Raw genomic sequence first — 20,740 nt, 5'->3', positions numbered from 1 at the left:
CTTTTTTCACTGAGTATTATGATTTGAAATTCAACTACTGACGCTTTGAAGTGGTAGCTCTAATTGGCTTATTTTCACTGCTACATAGTTTTCACGGTATTCCTTTTCCACACATGCCTTTCTTCACAACATTTCAAAGATGACTTTGTGTGCAAAGCTCTTCCCCCAGTTCCTGCCGCAGAGTCAGCACTCAGTAAATATACATTCAATTGCTGAATGAGACAGCTCCTACTGACTCTATCACTGCCCTTGTTTGTCTGGCTGGCTTCTCTGCCCTTCGCCCCAACGCTGAGGATCCTGCCAGTTTTTCCACCCTGAGTTAATTACAGTTCTAAAAGTTCATAACCTGCAATGAGAAACCTGGTGGCTTCCCAAAGCGCTAGGACTACAATTCCCAGAAAGGCTTACGTGGTGCCCCCTGGCGTCAATTTCGGGTCCCTCCCTCCCCCTCACCGCAAGAACTTCCGGGTTGTGTGGGCGGGGCCATAGACGTTCTCCAATCGGCCTCTCTGCGGGCTAAGGGGGCGGGGAAATTGTCCAAGGAGCCGGGTAGCTGCCTTGGACGGTGTCACTGAGCCGCGGCTGCTGAGCTGGTTGCGTCGGTGCTCCTCTTGCGTACCTTCTCCGGGCCTCGCTCCTTCACCCAGCTTCCACTTTTCCACGTCCCCGGTGGACGCAGCCCTCTGCAGGCTCCACGCCCATGGCCACTAGCCTGAGGAGGCCGTCTTTCACCACCGGTTCTTCCTCCCCTCCGGACGCGGACGACGAGGGCGTGTGAGGTACTTGGGAAAATGCTTCTCTGTGCAAGCGGTACCTGCCCGGCGCGGGGTTAGGGGTCGGCTTCCCCTGGGTGCTGGGGTCTAGGTGAGAGGCGGGCCTGTGTCTGGGGAGTGCGCTTTTACGCCAAAAGGCACCCGTTAACTTGTGGAACATCTGTGAGCCCCTGCTCGGAGCAGGGACTCATTTACTTAACTAATAATATCTAACTTTTGTTGTGTGCCTGGCACAGTACAAGCCTGGGGATGTTTGACAGAGCTAAGGCACTGAACAAGGTAGACGTGGACTTGGTCTGGAAACATATTTGAAACAAGTAGTAACTGCAGCCTTGATGTGTTAGGAGGAGAAGCGCAGGTGCTTTCTGTTTTATAAGTTACACTCCTCTGGGACTTGTCCTGATCCCCTCCTGCTGCTGAAACTCAGGCTAGTTAAGGGGGGAAATGATCTGTCCAGGACCACATGTTTGCGTGCAGAGCCTGTATTCTTCAGAGCTCTTGGCTTTGCTGAGGGAGTCTACAATCAGCAATCAGGAGTGTAGTGAAGGCTGGGGGCGGGGTGCAGGGGGTGCGTGGTGAGCGGAGGTGTGTGTCATGGACCTGAAAGCATGAAAAAGAAAGCGTGAAGCTTGAGTGCACTCCATTCATTCAGTCATTCAACAACAATTAAGAGTATAATTTGTTCCAGGCCCTTCCTTTTAGTGAGTTGGTGGTGTTTTGTGATGGAAAACCCATAATGAGCAAGTTTGAGGTGGTGTCTGAACTCACTCCAGTTGGAAAACAGGAAGCAAGTAATTACCCAGGAGGTAACATAATTACAATTTTGTGGCGAGTGTTGAGAAAAACAGCAAGCTCTTCAAGTTTGTAATTCAGTGGATAAAGTTTGAGCTGAGAAGACATAAAGAAAGAAATGATGGGGAGTTCCCATCGTGGCTCAGTGGTTAACATATCTGACTAGGAATCATGAGGTTGTGGGTTCGATCCCTGGCCTTGCCCAGTGGGTTAAGGATCCGGCGTTGCTGTGAGCTGTGGTGTAGGTTGCAGACGCGGCTTGGATCCCGAGTTGCTGTGGCTCTGGCGTAGGCCAGTGGCTACAGCTCCGATTCGACCCCTAGCCTGGGAACCTCCATATGCTGCGGAAGTGGCCCAAAAAAAGACAAAAAAAAAAAAGAAAAGAAAAGAAATCAATGTGGTGTGATTGTGACCAGCAGTTGGGGATAAAATAGAAATAGCAAATAGAAAGCATCCCATGGAATGAGGATAAGTATTATTTTGTGATGCACTGATTTTTCCCATGATGGTGAACAGTGGGGTGTTAGAAAGCAGGCACTCTGGGCCTGGGGAGATAGGGTTCGAATCCCAGCTCCACCACTTGTTTGCTGTGAGGCCTTGGGAAAGTCACGAATTCCCTGGGCCAGAATTTCCTCATTTGAAAGGGAGAGAAAGTAGTGACACCGCATGGGGTTGTGAGGATTAATGAGGAAATATGGTAGGGACATGCAGACTAGGGCCTGCCCTTAGCAAGCATCATGTGTATGCCTCTACCATTTACAGACACGGGTGCATAGATGTAGCTCCTGGATAGGGATGCACAGTGATTTTCTACCATGATTGCAGTTTAAACAAGTGTGAAACACACACACACACATACACACACACACATAGACACAGCCCTGCTTCCCCCTTCTGCTTTTCCTAGTTTAGTCATTGGCCACGCCCACATCTAGGCACCTGCTAGTCATGACAGAATTCTCCCATCTCTCTATCCAGTCACTCAGCCCTGAATGTATGCACATGTCAGATCCCAGTGTAATGCACCTGAAACTAATACACTATGTCAAATCATACGATATCGCTTCTATGTGGAATCTAAAACTGAAGACCTGCTGTATAGCACAAGGAACTATATAGCATATTTTGTAATAACCTATAAAGAAAAATCTATATATAGATATATACATACGCATACACACACACCCACAAATAACTAATCACTGTGCTTACACCTGAAACTAAACTATGCTGCAAATCAATTAAATTTCAATAAAAAGTTATATCACAAATATATTTCAAGTTTTAAAAAATTGCTCAGCCCCACTGCCTGTCTTCGAATGCATCCTCTCCTCCTCAGCTCCATCACCAGCTGTGAAGACTATGACAACACCCCTTTCTGCCTGCAGCAGCTCCTCACAGCTCTAACACTTAGCAAGATGCCCAGCAATCCACAACCCTACCAACCTAAGAAAGTCTACAACACCTTTCAAGAGATTTCACTCACCAAGGGATGGAGCCAGAGTTCCCATTGTGGCTCAGTGGTTAACGAATCCAACTAGGAACCATGAGGTTGTGGGTTTGATCCCTGGCCTTGCTCGGTGGGTTAAGGATCCAGTGTTGCTGTGAGCTGTGGTGTTGTTGCAGATGTGGCTTGGATCCCGTGTTGCTGTGGCTGTGGTGCAGGCCAGTGGCTACAGCTCTGATTCGACTCCATATAGCCTGGGAACTTCTATATGTCACAGGAGCGGCCCAAGAAATGGCAAAAAGACAAAAAAAAAAAAAAAAAGCAAACAAGGGATGGAGCCTTAGGAACAGTCTAAAACTTCAGGAGACCCCAAGGACCATGAGAAGGACAGCACAGCATCCTACATCCCAGAGAGGACTTCTGACTGAGGAGTCTGCCTGAGCCCTCACACACTTGCTCCTCATCAGAGCTCTGAGTGAGGGATCCCTGGGGAAGGAAGCTTCCAAAAGGCACACCTGGAGCTGTTCAGAAGCAGACGTCCTCTTTGTCAGCCTTGAGAAAGGGGAAAAAGACTGTGGCAGCAATGCTTCAATGTTTGATTCCATGATACTCTCTGGCCCTTCTGACTCTCCACTGCCAAGTAGCTGGCAGGGCACATAAGGCAGGGAAGACAGCTGAGGCCGAGCACAGCCACCAGGGGGCAGCCAAAAGCAGCCACCATCAAGGGTGGCCCTGAGACAAAGACACAACATGGTCCCTGGCTTCACATGCGTCCAAACTGAGACTGCATTCCCTCCACACCTGATCATTGGCTGCCCAGAAAGGTTATTCAAGAGACACTGGGGAGTTCCCGTCGTGGCGCAGTGGTTAATGAATCCGACTAGGAACCATGAGGTTGCGGGTTCGGTCCCTGCCCTTGCTCAGTGGGTTGGCGATCCGTTGTTGCCGTGAGCTGTGAAGTAGGTTGCAGATGCGGCTTGGATCCCGCGTTGCTGTGGCTCTGGCGTAGGCCGGTGGCTACAGCTCCGATTCAACCCCTAGCCTGGGAACCTCCATATGCGGCGGGAGTGGCCCAAGAAATAGCAACAACGACAAAAAAAAAAAAAAAAAAAAAAAAGACACTGAGAACTGAGGCCCCTCAGAGAGTTTCACTCACCCTTTATTCTTTGCCCCATTTTTGCCTGCTGCCTGGAGATAGGTGTCTTAGACCGTCAGTCTAGGGCCCCTGAGATCAGATGGAATGAGCTCTCATGGCTGTGGTCCCTGAAAGCTTGTGAGTCACAGCTAAGTCTCTGCTGGTGTGGCTAGGGGGCCACCCCAGGGGGAAGTGGCATGAGGCAACAGGACCTATGGAAAGGACTTTCCCTGCCCTTTTACAGAGATATAAAGCTCTAAGACAGGGCTTAGCAGATGTTCTGGAAAGAACCAGAAAGTAAAGCATTTTAGCCTTTGCAGACCAAGTGGTCTCTGTCAAAGCTCTCAGCCCTGTGGGCTGAGGGCTAAAGCAGCCATAGATAAGGTGTAAATAAGTGGGAGTGGCTGTGTTCCAATAAAACTTCATTTACAAAAATAGGTGGCGGGCCAGATGTGGCCTGTGCATCCTCTCCTCTAAAAGGTAAACTGCCATAACATTTTTTACAAAAGAAAGTCTTGAGATTTTTTTTAAACATTTCAGCTCCATATAATTATCAAACATGGAGTTCTAATGGCTCAGTAGGTTAAGAACCCAACCACTGTCCATGAGGATGGAGTTCGATCCATGGCCTCCCTCAGAAGGTAAACCGTCTGGTGTTGCCATGAGCTACAGGGTACATCTCAGATGTGGCTCAGATGTGACTTTGCCGTGGCTGTGATGCAGGCCAGTGCCTGAGGCTCCAATTTGATTCCTGGGTGGGACCATAAAACAACCAAAAAGAAATAAATAACTTCCACAAAGGACTCTGAGGCCCTGTGCTATTCCCCTTCCTTGCTTACGACAGGAAAACTTTTTCATGGAAGGGGCACTTTGCCTCGATGAACCTTGCTCAGAAAATACCTCTTTCTTCCCTCATATCACAAATTCCTTTCCCAGGACCCTAAACATCAAATAACCTCACCTCATACATCATTCAGAAGACCTTGCAACCATTTATTCACTCGGCAAATTCACTGGCCAGAGTAGGTCAGATAACTTTGCTCAACCAAGAGTGTTGTGTCCAGGGGGGGAGAGATTCAGAAATATTTGGTAAACATAACTAATAATTACCAAAGTATTTCTCCTGACTCTTAAGCACCTGTCATTTCATGTCCCTTAAGCAGGTCACAGTGGGGAAACTGGGGACAAAGACACAAAACAGCTACAACTTGGGAAATGCTACGGGAGCCTAAACTCTTTCTATCCTAGTCTACACTCCCAGGAGTTGAGGCTGGAGTGTTCCAAGCCTGGGAGCTGAAGCCCGGATGACCACGGAAAGTCTCGTGTAACTGTGTGTAGAACCAGCCTGAGGACAAATGAGACATCACAGAAGGAACCTGGATCCCTAAGGCCATGTCACACCCCCTTGGGCTGGAGCCTTCTCTACCCCACTATGAATATGAGGTAACAGTGAGATAACAGAGGTCTTTACCACTTAAGCCAAATCAAGTCAGTCTTCTGTTACAGCTTAAATCACCCTAAGTGATATCCTGAATAACACACCCACTTCCATGTTGCTGGATAAGTAAGCTGAAACTTAATATATGTGTGGTTTTTTTGGGGGGGGGTAGGGGGGCACATTTGATGTCACCCAGTTAGGTTCTAAGCTCCCAGAAGCACATATTATGTCTTTCTTTTCTTTATATCCACCAGCAAGGCTTACAGCTGCCTTGACTGCAATCCCCACCCCCCTGGCCCAGGGCTCTTGTGTCCATGTTTGCACATCCATAGACACCCATGAGGAAGCAGGAATGTTTGGCTACTCAAGGCGGCAACTCAACACAGCAACACACAACGTACTCACTAAGGGACACAATCTGCTATAAGCCCAGACTGTCTCAGGAGAACAGAGAACAGCAGACCCACAGTTTCACAGAGCAAACTTGCCCCCTTGTCTGCAATAGTGCTTTTTGAACAGCCTGGGGCCCATTCATATCATAAAACCAATGTCATACTTTGCAAATCTACATTTTAGAAGACAAAGTGATTAAAATAGAAAACAGCATTACACAGTGTAAGGGGGAGGATGTTCTGTAGAGCTTCTGTTTCAAAGGTATGTTGGGGGTGTAAGTGCCATGAAAAATGAGGTCTCACTGTAGGTGGCGGTAAGAGGGATGCTTGATTTCAAAGGAATCACCTCCTGCCATCTAGTGGTAAAAGCCGTATCTGCAGCTGAAGCAAGAAGAGCAGACTAGTGATGAGAACAGGCATCAAAAAGGGACCTTAGGAGTTCCTGTTGTGGTGCAACAGAAACAAATCCAACTAGGATCCATGAGGATGTGGCCTCACTCGTGGGTTAAGGATCCAGCATTGCCGTGAGCGGTGATGTGGATCGCAGACACAGCTCAGCTTCCATATTTCTGTGGCTGTGGTGTAGGCCAGCAGTTGTAGCTCTGATTAGACTCCTAACCTGGAAACTTACATATTCTGCAGGTGTGGCCTTAAAAATAAAAAAATACAAAAGGACCTTAGTCAACCCCAATATCCAGGGCAAGAGTCCTTTCAACAACATGAAGCCACTGTTGACTACTCCCTACAAAGAAAGCCCTCGCCCCACTGCTAAGAACCACAAACTGCTGAAAAGCTCACCAATTTGCCTCCCTCTAAGTCCTCCTTGCTGGATTTATTAGTGCCATCTTGGGTAATAAGGAGCGGTTTCTACTCCTCCCAACTCTGCATTATCTATCAGCAGATTTAATGCTATTGACCCCATCAAGCAATATTGTCTGCAAAGTGCTGCGCTCTGGGCTACACTGGTAAACAAAACAGAAGGGACAGAGATGAAGATAGGGATGATGACAAATGACCTATAGACCTGTGCAGCAGATGGAGAACCTATTTGAGAGGTGAAAGGGAACCTCGCTGAAAAGGGCATGGGTGAGGTGAGTCCTATAGAATGTGGTAGAGTCAGCTGTGCAAAAGGCATTCCAGACAGAAGGAACTGCAGAGAGAAATGCTCAGGGTTGGAAATGGATGGATGAAGAGGCTCAGCATAGCAGGAAGGAGGGAGGGGGGCTGGAGAAGAGGAAGAAAACAGGAGAAACTGGAGAGGAGGTTGGAGACAGAAGCAGACTCAGGTCACATGGAGCCTGGCATGGATCCCCACAGCACACCAGACATGGTCAATGATGGGTGACAACAAAGAGGTGGGTAGTGCAGACATAACACAAGGACCCCCATCAGTTGGGGTGATGCATGGACATAACACAAGGACCACCTGATCACTAGTTCCCATGACTCCTACATCCTAACGGTTCCAACACATGTCTCTTCCCAGTCCTCCAATCCAGGGACTGCCAGAGGTTTCCAGGAGAGTGGTCAAGAGAAAAGACGGGCAACACACTGTTGGGAAGAGGTAGGAAGAGGGTGCTGCTGGGCACGGCTGCTGGGGTTCTGAAGGGCAGTGAGCACCATGAATCAGGACAATTAACTAGACTGAGCTGAGCAAATTCCAGGGCATCCACTCAATGAATACTAACCAATTATCTAAAATATGAACTAGAACAACTGAGAATGACAAGGGGTTCATGATACATAGGCTGTATATTTCATCATATCTAAGACACTATCAACTGTAAGACAGAAAAAAAAGGAATAGAAAACCCTGCCTGCTAGCTAACATTTTTCTTATTGTTTAGAATTTTAATTTTGTGGTTACTAAAAAAGCTCCTTTATTGAGACCGAGTGTCACCATCTCTCTCCCTGGAGCAAATAGAAGAGGCAAAGCTGTGTGAAATATGTTGGCTGAACCTCCCTTTTTGGAGTGTCTGTGCCTTTCCACACAGTACAGCCCTTCAGGCTGTGGGGGGGGGGGCATTGTTGTGGATGCATGTCTCTGGAGCTCTCTCCACCTGCACTGAGGGTTTCTTCCAAGCAGTTGACCCTCACTCTGGAAGTTTTGCTACTGGCTCCTTGATCTCAAAGGGGACCAATGGATGACTTTCAAAAGCCATCAGGATTTACACTCTCTTCAAATGGCCCTTAAATGGTATGTGGAATAAAGCACCAAGGGCTGTGGTCACAGCGGTCCAGCCCTGCCATGCCACCAGGAATAGCCATTGTGTCCACTTGCACAGGCGATGACAGCTCTAACACCTTGACAGTGACTGCAGGACAGGTCGTGAGTAAGTCACATCTGGAGTTCCTGTTGGGGCTCAGGGTTAAGTGAGGGGCATAGTGTCTCTGAGAATGTGGATTCAATCCCTGGTCTCACTCACTGGATTAAGGATCCAGCATTGCTGCAAACTATGGTGTAGGTCACAGATGTGACTCAGATCCACTGTTGCCATGGCTGTGGTGTAGGCCGGCACCTGCAGCCCCGATTAACCCCTACCCAGGAACTTCAATTGCCACAGGTGTTGCCCTAAAAAGAAAAAAAAGAGAAAGTCACGTGTGATTTGAGAGATGTTAAAATGCAAGAACATGTGTCACAGAATGTCATATATAAACATATATATGTACCACTAAATCACTTGGTTATACACTGAACCTAACACAATTGTAAAGCAACTTCAGTTTAAAAAAATTAGTAGTTCTCTTGTGGCACAGTGACCTCAAGAGAAGAATCTGGTGTCATCACTGCCGTGGCTCAGGTGGTGCTATGGCGCGGGTTTGATCCCTGGCCTGGAAACGTCCACATGCTGTGGGTGCAGCCTAACTTAAAAAAAGTTGTATTGTCTTCATAACAGGAACAAGTTTGGCTTTCATACACAGCCATAAGAGGCAAATATTAAACAAGGAAAAATATCTGTATCAGGTCACAAAGTGCTCATGTCCTTACAATATAAAGAATTCATAAATGAATAAGTACAAATAAAACCCTAATATCCCAGAAGAAAAAAAAAGACAAAGGACAAAAGTGGGCCATTCACAGAAGAAGAAACAAATGAACAATGAACATACAAGGTCAGCTGTGTCAATGACAAAAAAAAAAAAAAAAAAAAAGGCAAAATGAAAATGAAAGCCAACACAGAAGGCAGTATGGCTCCCTTCAAATCAGCACTAAAACTCTATTTTAATTGCACTTGGCTTTGGAGAGGACAGGGGAAGGAGGCCCTGGAGCACCACCATCACACGGTCAAGGGGCACAGTCAAGCTGCAGGGAACTGTGGCAACAGGGATTAAAAGACAGCATAACGTGAGGACACAATAAACAAGCGAAACAGGCCCACTTCTGGGATTTTGTCCTTTGGCAATAACCCAAGAATGAACACACAAAAAAAGTTTTTTACAAGAAGACTGAACCTGGAATTATCAGTCAACAAAACAGACCACAGATCATATGGACAGAATGGTGCCAAGTTGTTCAAAAGGACGTGTACATGTGTATCAACCATGCAGAGTAGATACCAAAATATCACTAGTGGTTATCGCCACACCACGATCCTGTGCACCTAATTCTTCTGCCTTTTCCACAACCGTCCTCTGTTCCCCAAACCCAGAGACCAGCCCTTCCATTTGAATATCTTGATTTTGTGTTTCAAACCCAGAAACAAAGACTCAAACATTTCAGATTTGGAAAGATCTGAAGAGACTGAATCTTCATTCAGTCCACTGCTGCTTTCATCTGTTCCTGACACTCACATACCACCTGTTGAATGGGATGGGTCTTTAAGTCAACTCAGTTTTCTTAGCTCTTAGGGCTGAGGAGCTACCTGATGTTTTCAAACACACACTGTACCAAACACCTAACCATGAACATTTAAAGCATCTCTCTGGGGACCACCAACAACCTTCTCACTTTCCTCCCATGGGAAACACTCCTCTGGCCCAAACACCTGTACATTAAAGAGACAGTGACTGATTCTGTCCTATTTGCTGGAGTGTCAGCTGTAACACTGGGAAATTCCTATGAAGCTGTGAAAAGCCCTCCAACAAGCCTTTCTTCATCTGAGGATTCGGGGAATAGGAAGGGGCCCAGACCCTGAGGGCCAAGGCTGGGACTGGGTGATTTCACTTATCCTGGACCCCTGCTGCATGCTTACTGTGTGCCACGTGTTACTCCAAAGGCTGGACAAACAGGAACACACAGAGCCCTGTTAAAAACCCGAAGGTAGTTCCTGCAAGCTGTGGAAGTTTTAGGGAAATTAATTTGACTGCTTCATAAACCTTACCCACCTGGATTTAGACTCCTTCCCAAACACTTCAGGTGCTTAAAGGGTGTGTATCTGTGGTGCACATGTAGGTATGGATTGCTTAAGTGCTTCCAGATGGATACATATATATGTATCTATGTATCTATGTGTATATCCATATATATATGTATGCAATTGCAAAATTCAACTGAATATGCTCAGTGCTAAGTTTCAAGTTTGGGACTTTAAATGCATACTACCCATGGTTTTTAAGATACTCCTCTAATTTTTAATTGTATTGTTCTTTTACAACTTTTAGTTTCATTTTTTGGTTTCTGTCTCCTATTGGTATTATTCTTTTTTTTTTTTTTTTGGTCTTTTTGCCATTTCTTGGGCTGCTCCCACAGCATATGGAGGTTCCCAGGCTAGGAGTCTAATCGGGGCTGTAGCTGCCAGCCTATGCCAGAGTCACAGCAATGTGGGATCCGAGCTGCATCTGCGACCTACACCACAGCTCACGGCAACACCGGATCCTTAACCCAGTGCACAAGGGCAGGGATCGAGCCCACAACCTCATGGTTCCTAGTTGGACTCATTAACCACTGAGCCACGATGGGAACTCCAGTTTTGGTCTTATTCTCGGTTTGTAAATGGAAGATGGGAAGTAAAGTCTTAAGGGCAATAGACTCTGTACCTAAACCGAGTGTGGATTTGCTTCCCTTCCTGGGAGTTCGTGAAATCTCCCTGCTGCTCTCCTAAGGAGAGCCACAGACCTTGAGGGATCAATCATTGAAGCTAGTTTCCTCCCAAAGGAGACTACTTCATCTAACATCTCTTACTTTACAAGGTGTAATACGGTCTACAAACCACCATCCCTCTGGTAAGCAGCTTTTTAAAAATTTTTATGTTTGTCTTTTTAGGGCCACACCTACAGCATATGGAAGTTCCCACACTACAGGTTGAATCTGAGCTGCAGCTGCCATCCTACCCCATAGCCACAGCCATGCTAGGATTCAAGCCACATCTGTGACCTACACCATAGTTTGTGGTAACTCCAGATCCATAACCCAGTCAGCGAGGCCAGATCAAACCTGCGTCCTCATGGATACTAGTCAGGTTCATTACCACTGAGCCACCATGGGAACTCCATTGTAAGCAGTCATGGAATAGCGGAAAAGTGTAAACAGAAAAGGAACCAACATTCACAGAGTGAAATAAGTAGGAGAATCCAGTCCAAACAAGTAGGAGAAAGCACTGTCCCCTTGATACAATGTCCTATATCTCACTTTTTAATAACAAAAAAACTCCACAAATTATTCTTTTTTTTTTTTTTTTTTTTTTTTTGTCTTTTTGTCTTTTGTTGTTGTTGTTGCTATTTCTTGGGCCACTCCCATGGCATATGGAGATTCCCAGGCTAGGGGTTGAATCGGAGCTGTAGCCACCGGCCTACACCAGAGCCACAGCAACACGGGATCCGAGCCGCGTCTGCAACCTACACCACAGCTCACGGCAACGCCGGATCGTTAACCCACTGAGCAAGGGCAGGGACCGAACCCGCAACCTCATGGTTCCTAGTCGGATTCGTTAACCACTGCGCCACGATGGGAACTCCCACAAATTATTCTTAATTAATAAAATTAAAGCATTTTAACAGCATGCCATAGACCTGAATGAAATGTTCTTTTGGGAAAACTAAAACATTTAAGAACATGTAATCTGAATTATTTACTCTTAGTCTGCAGCTTAGCTGTTCATTTTCTTAATTTATCTTTTTCTTTTGTAGTTAGAGCTTTTTGGGTAAATACAAAATATTTACCTACCCCAGGACTGCCTCTGTCTTTTCTTACAGAAGCTTTATGCTTGTAGCTCTTATTTATTTATTTATTTATTTAGCTTTTTAGGGCCTCGCTTGCAGCATATGGAGATTCCCAGGCTAGGGATGGAATCGGAGATACAGCTGCTGGCCCACACCACAACCAGAGCAATGCCAGATCTGAGACACACCTGCAACCTACATCACGGCTCATGGCAATGCCACATCCCTGACCCAACGAGCGAGGCCAGGGATTGAACCCACATCCTCATGGATGCTAGTCGGATTTGTTTCCACTGTGCCATGACGGGAACTTCTTTTTTCATTTTTACATTTAAGGTTTATGATCCATCCCAATTTAGTGTTTATGGAATGAGGTCACAGCTCATTCTGTTTCCACTTGAATATCTAGCTGATCCAGAAGCATTGGTTCAAGAGACTTTCCTTTTTCTTATTGGGAAAAGGAAAACTAACGCGGCCCTCTGGGCAGAAATCAACTGACAGCACTGGTGTAGTTTCACTTCTGTTTCACTGATCCTATTTTCCTACCTTTACATTAAGGCCAAATAGTTTTGATCACTGTAGCTTAACTGTAGCTTTACACTTAGTTTAAGCAGTGTTTAAGTTCCCTGACTTCCCTTTTGTTTTGAAGTTGTGTTTTTGTTTGTTTGTTTGTTTTGGCTATTCTAGAACCTTTGTGTTTTCACACACATTTTAGAATCAATTTATGAATTTCTTCCAAAAAAAGATGTCTAGGATCTTGTCTAGGACTTAGATCACTGGTTGGTGGGTTTGTTGTTTATTTATTTATTTTTGCTTTTTAAGGCCACACCCAAGGCATATGGAAGTGCCCAGACAAAGAGTCAAATCAGAGCTATACTTACCTGCCTATACCACATCACAGTAACAAGGAATCCAAGCCACATCTGCAACCTTCACCACAGCTCATGGCAATGCCAGATCTTTAACCCACTGAGCGGGGCCTGGGATAGAACCTGCATCCTCATGGATACTAGTCATATTTGTTTCCCCTGTGCCACAATGGGAACTCCATAGATAGCTAGCTTTTTTAATGCTATTGTAAATGATATTTTAAATTTTCATTTTCCTATACATGTACATCTATTTACAAAACATCTATCTAACCAAAGGATTCCTAGCCAGAATATATAATGAACTCTAAGAAGTTGAAACCAACCTTATCACTGGCAGCAAAAATGAGCAAAGAACTTGAACAGACAAATTCACAAAAGAAGACATAGGAATAAGCACATAAGAAGTATGCATTTGTCACCAGGAAATTCCATTTAGGACCAGAATGAGATGCCATTTCACATCCATTGACAATACTGAATGTTTAACAAGGATATGGAGCAGCTGGAATTTTGATACATTGCTACTGGGAAGTGTAAACTGATAAACCACTTTGGAGATGAGTCTGCCAGTTAAATACATACCCTCCCTATGACTAAGCCATTCCCCACTCCTAGATATTTATCCAAGAGAAATGTAAGACTGATAGAAGAATGTTCATTGCAGCCAATGGCCAAAGAGTAGATACAACTCAAATGTGCATCATCAGGTGAAAAGAACAACTTGTGGTATAGTCACACAACACAAAAAGCAGCAAACTATTTTATACCAACCAAGATTCTCTCCTTGACCAACCTCTAGGAGAGGCTCCTCTGAGCTGCTCCTCAACTAGACCTCAAACCTGGCTTGTAATATAAAGACCTGAGCAAACACTAGCGTAGTTTCTCACAATTCAAGGCCACATCCCCAGGATGATTCTCAGCTCCCTTAGTGTGCTTGCTTCAGAAAACTCCAAGCAACTCCAAGAATTTACTGCTTATTCCAGACAACACCCTCTTTCCCAGTTAGCAAATCCAGATGGTTTCACATGGACCAACCCCCTCTTTCCCATTTTCTGTAATTCTTCTCTGACTCTACTGGACCCCTGCTTGCCCACCTCCTTCCTCTGTCATTCTCCCTTTAAGACATCCTCTGTACAAACTGGAGTTGAGTTTATTTCATGCTGGATTCTTGTCCTTATTGCAATTGTTACTATGGATGAAAATCTGAAGTTACCTCTTTAACTGATGTCAACTTGGTGGATCTTTGAAAACTTGCCCAACATGGATGAATCTCAGAGAACATGTTGAGTCAAGAAGACACAAAAGGAATGCATATGGTATGATTCCGTGTATGTGACATCAGAGGACAGGAAAATCTAATCTGTGGTGGTGGGGATCAGAAAACCTTTGATAGGTGGGGGTAAGGAGACTAACTAGAGGTACGAGGGAATCTTCTGCAGTTTAGACATATTTTATGTCTTGTGTTGGGTAGTGACACCGAAGTATATTCAACTGTCAACACTCACCAAACTGAACACTTTTGGAGTTCCTGTCATGGCACAGTGGAAACAAATCTGACTAGGAATCATGAGGTTGTGGGTTCAATCCCTGGCCTCAATCAGTGGGTTGAGGATCCAGCATTCCTGTGAGCTGTCACGTAGGTCGAAGTCATGGCTTGGATCTGGCGTTGCTGTGGCTGTAGTGTAGGACACCGGCTACAGCTCCGATTTGACCCCTAGCCTGGGAACCGCCATATGCTGTGGGTGCAGCCCTAAAAAGACAAAAAAAAAGAGAGAACATTTTTATTCTGTATAAATCATTACCTTCTCTCTCCCTCCCACCCATCCCTCTCCCTCTCTTTTCTAAGAACACCTAAGGAAATTCTAGAGGGCAAAAAAAAGGTGAGGGATGTAGCAAAGCCTCCCAGGACCCTTTCCAGTTCTCACTCCCTCCTCTTCCTAAGAGGATCCCGATTTTGTCTGAGTCATCCATCTGTGCTAGTAGAAAGTCTTACCTCCCCACGTTGAGCTGCACCTGGGAGTGGGGCCATGTGTCCTAACTCTGCCTAAAATGTTCACAGAAGTCTTCAGCATGGGGCTCCCCAGAAAACTCCTGCTTTCCTGATGAAAGGGGGCAGACTCACACACACGCCTCTTGCTGGTATCCCTTCCTTTTCTTTCTTGCTGGAGCACAGCTGCTCAAACAGAATTTTAAAAATTCCCATATCCCTGCTACAAAGCTATTCTTAGCCCACAGAGCACACTACAGGAGGTTTGAATCAACTCACAACTAAGCAACTTTGTGAGTCAAAAGTTTTCAGACCCTGGAGTTCCCTGGTGGCATAGCAGATTAAAGATTCAACCTTGTCACTGTTGTGGCTCATGTTGGATCCTTGGCTCACTTCCACATGCTGCAAGTGGCCAAAAAAAAAAAAAATCAAACAACAACAGTGAAAAAACAATGAGTGTCAGCAGACAAAAATGCTCAGTCTCACTCCTGATTTAGAAATACATTCACACCAGTCAGAATGGCCATCATTAATAATTAATAGACATCATTAGTAAGACAAATAACAAATACTGAAAGGATTTGGCATAAAGGGAACCCTCCCACACTGGAGAAATGTAAATTGGTACCACCACTATGGAAAACATTACAGAGAGTCCTCAGAAAACCCAATATAGACCTACTCTATGATCCAGCAATGCCACTACTGAGCACATATCCAAACAAAACTGTACTTCAAAAAGACACATGTACCCATGGGTTCATAGCAGCATCCTGGACACGTTTTGTTAGATTTATGCTTAACTGTTTTATTTTCACTAGTGCTTGTAAATGTATTTTATTTTATTATTTTTTTTTTGTCTTTTTCAGGGCTGCACCCATGGCATATGGAGGTTCCCAGGCTAAGGATCTAATCAGAGCTTTAGCTGCTGGCCTACACCACAGGCACAGCGACACAGGATCCGAGCCACATTTGCGACCTACACCACAGCTCACGACAATGCCGGATCCTTCACCCACTGAGCAAGGCGAGGGATCAAACCCGCAACCTCATGGTTCCTAGTCGGATTTGTCAATCACTGAGCCACAACGGGAACTCCCCTTCCTTCCTTTCTTTGCTCCCTCCCTTCTTGTCTTCTTTTCAAGTCTTCTATTCTCAGCTCAAACAGCATTGAAATTACAAACTCTAATGGCCTGGCTGCATTTCTCAGCACTCAATGCAAAATTGTAACTATGTTACTTCCCGGGTAATTCTTTACTTCCTGTCTTTTCCAACTGGAGGTGAGTTCAGACACCACCTCAATCCAGTTCATCATTTTTTTTTTTTTTTTTTTTTTTTTTTTTTTTGCTCTCAATCAGCAAAACCCCACCAATGGGCCAAAACAAAGGGACAAGCACAAAGTAAGCTCTTAACTGTTGTTCAACGACTGAATGAGTAAAGTACACTCAAGCCTCACACTTTCTTTTTCATGCTTTCAGGTACATGACACACACCTGTAGTCATAACATGGCCCACGTGGCCCCCACTACCCTCCTCAAAGTGCAGACTCACCTAGCAAAGGCAAAACACTGTAACTGCAGAATACAGGCTCTGCACGCAAATATGATGAGGCCCTAGACAGGAAATTTTCCCAATTAAACAAGCCTGGGTTTCAGGAGCACAATGGGGATCATGACAAGTCCCAGTGGAATGTACTGTATATAAGAGAAAGAACCTGGAGTTCCCATCATGGCTAAGCAGAAATGAATCTGACTAATATCCAGGAGGATGCAGGTTCGATCCCTGGCCTCGCTCAGTAGGTTGAGGATCCAGAGTTGCAATTAGCTGTGGTGTAGGTTGCAGACTCAGCTGGGAGCCCGGGTTGCTGTGGCTGTGGTGTAGGTTGGCAGCTACAGCTCAGACTGTACCCCTAGCCTGGGAACCTCCATTTGCTGTGGGTGAGGCCCTAAAATGACCAAAAAATAAAAAAAATAAAAAAAAATAAAACTGCACTTCTCCTAATCAAACCAATCAATACCCTAAGTTCTTACTTGCTTCACCTGTGTTTCCAGCAAGACCTTGGCTCTGAAAAGGCCAAGTCCCATGTCTACCTGGTTCCATGCTGTATCTCAGTCACAGTATCCCCAGGCTTGTATTGTGCCAGGCACACAGCAAAAGTTAGATTAATTAAGACTTAAGTAAATTACTCCCTACACCAAGCAGGGATTCACGATGTCCCACGAATTCACGGGTAACTTTGGGCTTAAAAGGGCATTCCTGAGACACAGGCCCGCCTTCCACCTAGGCCCCAGCCCGCCGGGGACGTGGGCTCCTAGCCCTGCGTCAGGCAGGTACCCTTTGCACAGAGAAGCATCTTTGCAAGGGCCCAGCTGCCTTGGTAGGGGAAGAAGAACAGGTGGTGAAGGGGGCCTCCACGGGATAGTGGCCATGGGCGTGGAGGTTGCTGGGTGCTGCGCCCACCGGGGACAAGGAAGCAGGGTCAAGAGATGCCGGGGATAAGAAGCGAGCCCGGGAGAGGGGAGGCGAGAGGAGCAGGGATACAACCGGTTCAGCTAGCGCCACTCACAGACTACGACCACTGGTAGCTGCTCCAGCAACCTTCCAGCTAACCCACACCTCCCCAACTAGGCTCCAAGGACAATTTCCCCGCCCCCTCAGCCCACGGAGGTGCCCATTGGAAAACTCTTTTGGCCCCGCCTACAGAAACCGGAAGTTCTTGGAGAGGGCAAAGTAAACTGAAATTGACGCAATTGAGCGCCTGCAAAGCTTTCCGGGAATTGTAGTCCTGGGCGCTTTGGGAGGCCTCTGGTTTTCTCATGGCTTGTCATGAAATTTTATAACTGTAATTAACTCAGGGCAGAAATGCTGGCAGGATCCTTAGCAATGGGGCAAAGGGCAGAGCATCTAGCGGGAAAAGCAAGTGTCAGTGTTATAGTCAGTTGGAGCTCAGTCTCATTCAGCAATTGAACAAATATTTAAGCGCTGGGGCAGGATCTAGGCCAAGAGCTTAGCACACAAAATCGCCTTTAAAATGTTGTGAAGGAAGAAATGTGTGGAAAACATATACCATGGGAAACTATGTAACATCAGAGGCTGAATTTCAAAAATACAATATTGAGTGAAAGAAGAGAGAGAACATTTTTTTTTTGTAAACTTAAATTGAAAGAGAACTAATGTTATTTGGAAAAATAAATATATATGGTAAAATAACATACAGGATAGTAAAGAAATGAGGGGAAAAAATCCAAGCAAAAGTAATGTTATTTAGAAAAACACACATAAAGGGTAAAATAATTAATAATTAAAGGAATGATGCAGAAAACCTGAAATTAAGCTATTTGTGACATTGTGGGAGTGGAGAGTATAGAATACTAGAGAAAAGAGAATGGGGAAGAAGTACACCAATAATTTCTCAAGCTGAGGTAGGTTCACATGTGTTTATTTCACTATTATGCATATTCAAGAGGGTCATCACATAGACTTTGCTGTAGACTTATAAAATAATTTCTAAATAAAATTCCTAAATGGTTTGCATACTCCATTTCATCATCTGTCAGGAGCAGGGAATGGAGGTACTTAAACTTTAAGAACCAAAGGTCTCACACACAAGCAAAATAAGGAAACAACAACAAAAACCCAGGACAGATATATTGCAGCAAGTTCAGGTATCAAATACTGGCTTAGTAGTCAATGGAGGAGCAAGAGTTCATTGATACTCAAAGTAGAAATCAGGGGGGAAGGTTGAGGTTAGGGAGTTTTGCCAGGGGGAGTGGCGATGAGATGAAATAACACCACTTCTTTGAGTGGTCATTTGCCAAGAAGGTAATGCAAACCACTGAAAAAGCATAGCCTCCCAAGTTGGCAGTGGACACATTCCCTGGGTGTCAGGGAGCCAAAAGAGGGGGTCAGCAGCAAGGAGTATAAGGTGTCAATCCCATAGATATGGATGGTGAGCCTGAGAGTGGAGGAGTCAGATGATACACTTCTGGTGTTTGATGAGCCAAGCTGTTGTTTGCTGGGCCTTTGGTTCAGAAAAACATGATTCAGGGAACTTTGGTCAGTTTTTCACTGAGAGGTCACCCCAAAACCTTCCTGCAGGCAGGGCCAGCTCATTTCATTTAGGCTCCTAGTCAAGGGGCTAGAACTTAATGATGTAGGAATGGAGACTGAAAATGGAAACCTGAGCCATCTCAAGCTGCATAATGCCTCCAAATATGAGACTACCCTCGGGGTAGCCACGAACAATGTCCCAGCCAGAGAAAAGGCACTGACAACTAATCTGCATCCTATGATAAAGTCAAGAAAAGAGAAACTATAGTTTAAAATTCCTGTTGAACATTGATTAATATTGGGAGCAAATACCTGGACTTTAACCATGAAACTTCCTCTTTGCGAGGCTAGAGTGGACATTTGCTGCTTTGACTATTTGCTATTCCTTTCTCCTATCACAATGGCCAGAGTTTATCATGAAGAATCCAACTCCTCCTTTAGTCCACCTGGATGTGGTAAGGCTCCACACCTGACAGTAGTGGTGGAAACTTGCCCAGGCCTGGCCTACCACTCAGAATGTCGCCCTAGCTATATTTCAGGAGTGTGTGTTTTGGGAGGGAGGGGTTACCAGGTTGGTCCTATCAGAATTAACACCAGGGATTTCCTGTTGTGGTTCTGTGGGTTAAGACATCCACTAGTCTCCATGAGGATATAGGTTCCATCCCTGGACTCACTCAGTGAGTTAAGGATCCAGTGTTGCCGCAAGCTACATCTTAGGTTGCATATGCAGCTCAGTTCCGGTGTTGCTATGGCTGTGGCATGGGCCTGCAGCCACAATTGCAGTTTGACTCCTAGCCTAGGAACTTTCATATGCCCCAGGTGTGGCCATAAAAGGAAAAGAAAAAAAAAAGAATGAATCCCAGAAGTTGAATGGGATCTTCCAAGTCTAGAAGAGCTCTCTTTCCTGGCAGACTTGAACCCAGGAGGTACCTGTACTACTGGAGCTACTGAGAGCCATCTTCCTACCTCATACAACCTGAGAATGATGCTATTGGCAATGCTAATGGAGTCTGGAGCACTGTATGCTCAGTTAGGGGTGACCTGAGTTTGCAGTGTGGGAGCTGATGGGAAAATCACCAGAGCCTGTGATGCTGACCAGTCAGAAGCAGCTGAATTCAGAAAGATGCAATAACATGTTATCCAGGATTTTCAGCTTTCATCCTGAGCTGAGTGCACCTTCTCCCTCCCCTCCCCTCATCACCTGGTCACTCACACCACTATCTTCCTTCTTTGCTGGCCCAGTTTTCCAAGTTTTTGGCCTGAGATTTCCTCACAAGCTTTCCATAGCAATAGCCTTTTGAAAAGGCCATCTTTCCTCCTTTGAATTGCTTCTGAACATTTGTCAGAAATCAGTGGAATAAATTTGTGTGGGATTGTTTCTGGGTTCCCTGTTTATTGATCTATGTCTGTCCCACTGCACATACCACACAATCTGGGTTATTTAATAAGTTTTGAAACTGGGTAGATTGCTCCCACTTTATTTTTTAAAAAAATTTTAGCTACCCTAGTTCCCTTATCTTTCCACATAAATTTTAGAATAGTCTTGTCTGTATCAAAAAAAAGTCCTACTGGGTTTTGACAGGAGTTGGAATAAATCTATGAATTTGGGGAGAACTGACATCTTTACAATGTTTAGTCTTCCAATTCATGAACATGGTATAACTCCCCATTTATATAGATCTTTGATTTCTTTTATCATTGTTGTAGAGTTTTCAGCATACAAGTCCTGGACATGTTTTGTTAGATTCGTACTTA

General features: G+C 45.2%; 1 long non-coding RNA gene across 1 annotated transcript; it reads left to right on the top strand.

The window, feature by feature from the left end:
• Nucleotides 1–518: 518 nt before the first annotated feature.
• LOC146404466 (uncharacterized) lies at nt 519–20,363 on the top strand. The gene is made up of 2 exons (XR_014840465.1): nt 519–835; nt 17,203–20,363. It is a non-coding gene; the product is annotated as an uncharacterized LOC146404466 (long non-coding RNA).
• The last annotated feature ends 377 nt before the right edge of the window (nt 20,364–20,740 follow it).

The sequence above is a fragment of the Sus scrofa genome, chromosome 3, assembly GCF_054392235.1.
Source record: "Sus scrofa isolate SSC_HxYL_T2T_F1_AM1 chromosome 3, Sscrofa_HxYL_maternal_Yorkshire_Landrace_v2.0, whole genome shotgun sequence".
Classification (NCBI taxonomy): domain Eukaryota; kingdom Metazoa; phylum Chordata; class Mammalia; order Artiodactyla; family Suidae; genus Sus; species Sus scrofa.
The sequence above is the reverse complement of the archived record's forward strand: the minus strand, read 5'-3'. Positions and strand labels throughout refer to the sequence as shown.